Below are 8,106 nucleotides of genomic sequence, written 5' to 3'. Positions count from 1 at the left end.
TTTTTTTCTGTATGTATAAGATCTCCAGAAAGTGTCTGTCATCATTGACTCTGTGCATCTGTCCTTGACAGAAACCAAATTTTCCATAGAGATGTTATGTCTACCCATAATTGTGCTTCAAGATTTTGGAGGGTAGAAAGATTAACACAGTAAAATGCAACAGCCAGTTGTAAATTGAGCTCACACAAATGAAAAGTGAAGAATTTCCTACATGGCTTTATTAAAAGCAGAGCCAGGTCATTGAGGTTAGTTGGGTTATATGATAAAATAACTTGTTTTCTTCTCATGATTAAATTTGTGCAGGTTTTGTAGTAAAATTTATATTTTCTTAAAGGTAACAGCAAAAGGGAATCAAGTTTCTATACCTAAGGCTAACACAAAATTACAACTTGGAAGAAATTTATCTCTGGCACCCTCTAACATAAATCCAGGTTCATAAATTTTAGCTTTTTATTTAAGGTAGTCTATAAAAATAGGACTATAACTTGAATTTGTCAGATATATAAAAATCCACATACCACATATGTGTATTAATGATTTTTTATTGTGATATTTATCATGTTAAGCAACTATGATCTCTGGGTACATAGAGCATATTGACAGCAATGGTCCCTACCCTTAAGGTATTTGTGTTTGCTAACATGGATGAGAAGAGTCATATGAAGAATATTCAGGCAAATTAACAGTGCTGCCATTAAATGAAATGTGAAAAACAAGAAACAGTTTAGAAGAGATGAGCAAAACAATTATGGGTGCATATGTGAATAAGCTAAGTTCATATAAAAAGTTATATTTTCCTGTTTCTAGGGGAAATTCAGGGAAATATGGAATTTCACTAATTGTTTGATAGTTAAAAGAAAGAAATTAGAGTTACTTAAGGGGTAGACACTCAGCTCTCCTGTAGTAATGCTTTTCACCCACTGAAAACATAATTAGATTATATATCAAGTATCAGAATGGAGTTATATGATGATGGCATTAGTAACCAACAATTGAGAGTTCCATAACTTGGCCTGGTAAAGAGGAGGAAGCAAGATGCACATAAACTTTTTATTAATTTAAAATGCATTATTAGAGTCTGTAAACAAGTCAGGATAGCACCTGGCAAATGTTAGAGTCTGTAAACAAGTCTGGATGGCGCCTGGCATTTTGCCAGAGGGAGTGGTTTGTGAAGTAACACCAGGGAGCCATTAAGTGTGGTGATTCCTTATTGGTTGACTGATGTATCTAGTTTATGCTAATTAAGATAAGCTGTGTGGAATGTATAAATACCGCTCCTGTCCTACAATAAAGGGCTCCCACTCCTGCTGTATCAGTCTACACAAGTTGTTTGTCACGGCCCCTGGGTTATTTTGCTGCAGCCGGACTGCGGCAATGCATTCTTTGATGTCAGACAATTCCAGTATTGGTTCAACCACTTATCATAGTGTATTCTCTTAGTCTACATTTTCAAATCAAGAAAATAAAGATAGCAAATTTTCCTTGCATCCAATATTTGTCTTGACCATCAAGCTCATTAAAACACACATATTTTAACCAACATCAATGTTTTTATGTTTAAGAAAGGATAGAAATGTGACCATGAGAAATAATGTTGAACAACCTCAGGGGAGCAATTAGCATTGCAAACCCTTCAGCTTTTTTTTTTTCTTTTTTTTTTTTTGCACATAGTCACCTCAAGTGTTCACAATTAGCCTGATCTTCAGAGAAGTTCTATCAGTATAGGCTATTCATTAATTTCTCTGGATAATAAAGCAGATGCTCTCTAAGATGCATTTTTTGGTTGGATTCTCACGTATCTTCTATCTGGTACCAACTTTCCTATAAATTTTGGGGAATATTTTGCTAAGAGAAGCTACCAAGGGTCAAGTCCTGGCCTAAAACTAGCAGAAAAGACACAGATGCAGCTGCTAACTCTTCCTTTCCAAAATCAACCTTATAAGATTTTGCAAGGAATTAATTAAATAATACAAATAGAATTCTTGGCACAGTGAATGGCACACAGTGCTTAATAAATATCAGTTAACAATTTTCTTTATAAGGTTCAACATGAGATTAATTACTTGGTTTTTGAGGTTTTATCTGACCCTATACTATTTAGGACATGTTGCCTATAACTCCAGTTACTGTCTTACATCTATTACTGAATGCACACAGCTGTACACATTCCTTAGTAACACATTTAGAAACAATTGCTTTATAAAGAAATTGCTGCTTTCAGGAATTTGAGATACTTAAGAAACACACACATACACATACACATACACAAAGATAATATTTTCTGGTGAATGACCCAGCACCTTGTGTCTGCTAAGTGATCTACCACAGAACTATAACCCCAACCCATAAATTATATATACACACATATATCACATACACATTAACTATTATGGAGAAATAAATTGACTATAACATCAAAATTATGCTTATTTTATAGAATCAACTTTAATTCTAAAGGCCATGCAGGCAAAGTTGCTAAACATCTTTTTCCTATCTTTAGCAAATTACTAGCATAATTGTTGAATTATAGCAAGTTTATTTTTCTGTGCTGAAGATTGAGTGCAGGGCCTCACAGATGCTAGGCAAATGTTCTACCACAGAACCATATCCCTAGCTCCAAATTGTAATGAAATTTATAAACAGAATGGATAATATATAGCCTTAATTTACATACACACTTATTCTCCAGTATTATGACTCTAGAAGCAAAGCAGATTACAGAGATTATGGCATTTTGTATTATTAGTCTTCAGAGAACCATGGAAGCAGAACAAGGAAGGAAAACAAAATTTCTCTCTCTGCTCTTTTCAGGGCTGCTTTTCTCCCAGGACTTTCTGAAATCCATAAAATAGGGAACTATCATATTTTTAAGAATCTGGGGCCTACAGACCCATAGATTCTATTATTTAGCAGATTAAAAACATTGTGGAGAAGGTGATTTAGAAAGGAATTTTTAGTTTTGAGATTTTTTTTTCTTTCCCTTTCCTTTTTTGTCGTTCTTCTCCACTCTTTTGTTTTTGTTTCCTATTTAGTCTGGCAATGTTTCACTTTACTTCAGCAATTTTAATTAAATTTTTTCTTTGAAAGGTCATATGAGGAAGGCATAAATAAAAGTGAAAAAACGCATAATACTAACACATAATACTAAACACATAATACTAACCAAAATTTTGACGATTCTTCCCTTTTTAAAATTTTTAAAACAATTTTTTTTAGTTGCAGTTGGACACAATACCTTTATTTTATTTATTTATTTATTTATTTATTTATTCATTCATTCATGTGGTGCTGAGGATCGGACCCAGCGACTCACACCTGCTAGGTGAATGCTCTACCGCTGAGCCACAACCCCAGCCCCAATTCCCCTTTTATTGTCTACCAATTTCCAGTTGGATTTTCACTTAAAAGAGATGCTTTTTTACTCACAAAGAGGATCTCTTCTCTATCCTGTTTTGTTTGCTTGCTTGTTATGATAAACAATCTATGAATTTCTAAGGGAGAGGACAATGAATGTTTTTAAAAAACCACCTTTAGAAGTAAATGTGCCAAAAGATCAAACAGGGGCAACTCTGGTGTCATCAATGATTCTGTGCTTAAATGATGTGATTCTCAGTGATGGATAATCCTTCACTTTCCCAGCAAGCTCATGACTTAATGAGGACTTAATCATGTCCTGGTACATGCAAGCTTAATAGTAATATATGCTGAGACCCTAGCATCCGAGGTTGATGAAAAACAGGAGGAAGTAAAGATCCAGCCTGATGGGGGCAAGAAAATAAAAACAGCTGCAGAGCTGGATCTTGTAGTGAATACTTATCTACATATTATCTGACCGACCCAAAGAGAAAAGTCATGGATTAGCAGTTGTGGCTAAATAATAAAGCCCCGTGCTTCACTTGGATCTAGCAACATGAGAAGTCTAATTGGCACAATGTGAAATTCAATGGCATCCTGATCCTGGTGAACTGCTTACCAGGAAGGAATTCAAGCCAGTGATTGGGGGGGTGGGAGATGGTGGTGTATATATAGGACTGTTCAGAACTTTTAGGATGATATCAAGAGTTAAGGCAAGTCAGGATATCACACCAAACAAAGAAAGTGTAATAGAAATCTGTCCTTTCACTCTTTGAGAGCTGAATGAAATCTGAGATAAGTTAGAATCACATATTTGTGTGCCTTAATTAGCTCATTCCAGCAGAGAAGTTTATAAATTATAACTATCCATAGTGCATCAATGGGTGCACTGTCATTGTTTTAACCTCTATAAGATGGAAGTTATGGAAGACTAGAGATTAACCCACCCACTACCTCCTGCACACTTCTCATCTCCACCCTTACACGGAAACTCATGTTAGTGATCCTTGGAAGACAGCAGCAGAAGATTAATTTTAGTAAAAGATAAGCTGAAATATATTAGCACCAGTTTTCTAACTTTGCAATGAAGCTTTCTTTAACTATTTTTGAAATTTAAAATCTACCCAATAATTGGGCCAATGCATTGGTGCCAAGGAGTAGAGACTTTAGTCCATAATATGAGCACTGCTGTGGTTTTCTATACTTGATACTCATTTTGTAGTCTCTGATTTCCCTCAATTTATATGAAGAGTCCCACTGCAGAAACTCTAAGATTCCTTGGTCTGACATGTTTGAATGCTACAAAGATCATGCTATTAGAGAAGATAAAAGTGTGCTCTCTAGTTGAGATTATAAGTTTATGACCTTGCAAATTGCTCATGCAAATGGTGCAACATTGCTATTTTGAATGAAATTTAAGGCAAATTGCATTAATAAATGGTAAATATGATTCGTACAGTGCATTTTCTTAAAATGAAGTAGATCAGATATTTAATGGAAAATATTTACAGGTTTAGGTAATTCCTCTATTGACTATTTTATATTTATGTTAGAAAACATTTATGGTGCATGTAAATGTAATACATTACATCTCCCTTCCAAAACTATGGTGTCAGAATCACCAGAATGCTGGTGTATTATATGGACAATGCATTTATTCAATCCTTGACATAGTGACCACTATGATCTAATTAGAGTTTAGGAATAGACTAACAGTGAATTTAGGACTCTCAGATTAAGAAGCTACCTGGATTTCCTACTTCTCAGATTCTTTCTCACCCTGATTGTCTGCAGTCTGAGTAAAGCAGTTCATTCCAATAAATTCAAGTATTTATTGATTGTCCGTTGTGTGCTGGGGACTCTTCTATAAACAGTGATCCAAAATGAACAAGACATACCTGTCTTCAAGAAATATGTCAAACATGACAGAATGAAGTTCTAAAACACATTTGATACATACTGTATTAGATAAATGCAAAGTGCTATAGGACAAAGAAAAAAATGTCACTTCCTTTAAAAACGAAGTGAAGGGTAAAGTATTTCTTAAAAGATGTGACATGGAGCTGAATTGTGGTAAATTTTCAAAAAGGAGAAAGATGCCCCTGAGGGAGAAAAATAAATAACGCTATTTAGAAAAAAATGAGAAATCCTGGTGACTGGAGCTTACTATGTTTTAGCAGAAATCTAAGGAGTTAATTGAGAGGGACCCTATGAGTTACTATATAGTAAGGTTGTTTATAGAATAACCTTGTGTTAGACTACCAGCCTGAAGGTGATAAGAAAGATTGAAAGATTTTAAGGAAAATAGTAATATAAAGAGATGGAGGACAGTAGCTGCTTAATTATTAAATGAAAAATAATGTCTTAAAAATAAGGTTATACGGTAAGATCTCTTTCCTTGGCACCAAAACAGCCAAATAACATTGGTTATTTTGAGTACTATACAGTGTAAAATATTCATCTTTGATTTTTAACATTGAGTTAATTGGATCACTGCCACTCAAGATATAAAATCAAAGATTCCAGATATCTCACTGTGGGCAATGTTACAAATGACGCAGATTCTGTATTTTTTGATGTGAAATAAAAAAGTAACAGTTTACACATCTGAAATAAAATGATGTTATTTTTAATTCCCCTTGTATTAAGGGAACCCTTTGCTATTAGAGAGAATTTTAAAATGATTTTCGGCTGTGGCAGCCACATGAGCTGTGGAATTTCCCATGCACACATCACCAAAGTGGCCTCTCTCCATGCCTGTCCTTCATCAGCTCTGAAAGTTCCTTTTCAATCTTCAGGGACAGAGGAGGAAGGAAAAAAGCCTAAGGACAGGCCAAGGAGATTCACTGACTATTTATAGAATAACCTTGTGTTAGAGAAAATCAGGTCTTCAGAGAGAAGGAACTAAAGATTTCAGTGTGTGTTTAATAGCAATGGCAGCAATGTGATACACAAGGCAACAACTCCTAAATAAAAAAAAATACCTTGAAATTCTAAAAGAAAGGTGTCAGGAGCAAAGGTAAAATTAAAGGTGCGCTAAAATGAAATGATTTCTTTAGTTTCATCCTTTCTTTTCTTTTATTGTTCTGTTGGGATATTATATCTTGAGACCTTTTTTTTTGGCAAATTCCCTGCCCTCTCAACACCTGCCAAAATAGTAAATATTACAAATTCAGCGTCACTTCTGCATCTTGAATATAAGTTGAGTTTTCTGTTAGTATAAAATTGATAAATATAATTATAGTTGCTTTACAGAAATTTTACTACTTAAATAACATTTAAAATATATATTTTAAAAATTTCACTCTTGTGAATCATATATTCTGCCTGATTTTAAATTTAATAGTGGAATTGTAGCAAGATGCTTTGGTCCTTTTTCATTTAAAAGCAATTTTATGAAACTGCAGGGTTTTTTTTTCTTTTTTCCTTTTGGTAACACTTTGATTATATAACCCTGCCCAGAAGACTCCCATCCCCCATCTGCTCATTATAATGTTTTCTTTCCATTTTATTCCAGAAGATGCCAAGACAGCCTCCTGGTGGGTTACCTTGGCAACCTCTTGTGTCATGTTTTAGAATGTCCCAGGGCTGCAGTTTTATTTCAATTTGCATGCACTTCAGTTAGCTAACTGTAAATTAAGAAGACCTATTGTAGAAGCAACCTTTTATTTTTTTTCTTCCAGAATAAAAAACAGATAATTAAAATAACTGTTCAGTACAACCCACTTATATTTAGTACTGCACATAGGAAAACTTTGGTTATGCTTATGTAAAATCATAGTAGTTTTCACATGGCATTTTAATAACCTGATTTTATAATGCCATATATCATAATACACAGTATATAATACACATAAAATAATAGTGTGCTTGATTTCATCCTTGAAAAAATATGTCACTTTATAATCTCATGATGACAGTCACAAAAGGCTTTTCTCAATAAAACTTTTGACATGTTACTTAAGGTAACATGGCAGTGGTTCAAAATTATTTATTTACATCAAACTACAAATTCAAATAGCATCCAAACAAATATTGAAAATATTTCATTTTAATATTTCACATCTGAAGAGTCACATCTTCTTAGTTGCATCTTTTAAGAATTAGTGATGTAATTTCTTTTTGCATAAGCTTAATTTTTTTGATACATATTTTGTTTTCTTGTATTAATTTTCAAACTCTCGAACGGTGCAGTTTTTTTAATGGTAGAGAGATGAAAAGTCTGATGTTTGAGCAAAGTTGGGAATAAAGTTAATAGCAAAGCTGAAATAAAATTCATCCTGAGACTCCAGGATGTATTAGGTATCAGAGTAACAATAATGCATCATTGTTTTCTCTCCAAAAAAATATTACCTTTATGCATGTTCTGCTCTCTGAAATATTTTCTGCAGTTCTGTAGAGTTTGGGTGTTCTGTGATCCCTTATCATTCTGAGGAGGACATTCTGCTATAGATTAGTGACTGTTTTTTTTTTTTTTAACCCAGATTCACTGTCACCTTGAAATTAGTAACCTGTTCTTTCTAAGAAAGGGTCTCTGAAGGGTGTTTTCTGAGTAATTTTGAGTACCACCATAAATTGAGCTCTATTTTCCTCTTTCATTCCTTCGGGGCACTGGCTGAATCTACCTCAATATGTGCAGGATAATTAAGTTGCAACTTTCCTTTATAGTGTTTTCTTCCAGGCTCTATTTTTCTTACTATATCATGGTGTAGCTTAGAGTTTGAGAAATATGATCATGGGTTTTTATTTTCT

The sequence above is a fragment of the Marmota marmota genome, unplaced genomic scaffold, assembly GCF_001458135.2.
Source record: "Marmota marmota marmota unplaced genomic scaffold, marMar, whole genome shotgun sequence".
Taxonomy (NCBI): domain Eukaryota; kingdom Metazoa; phylum Chordata; class Mammalia; order Rodentia; family Sciuridae; genus Marmota; species Marmota marmota.
Note: the sequence above shows the minus strand (reverse complement) of the source record.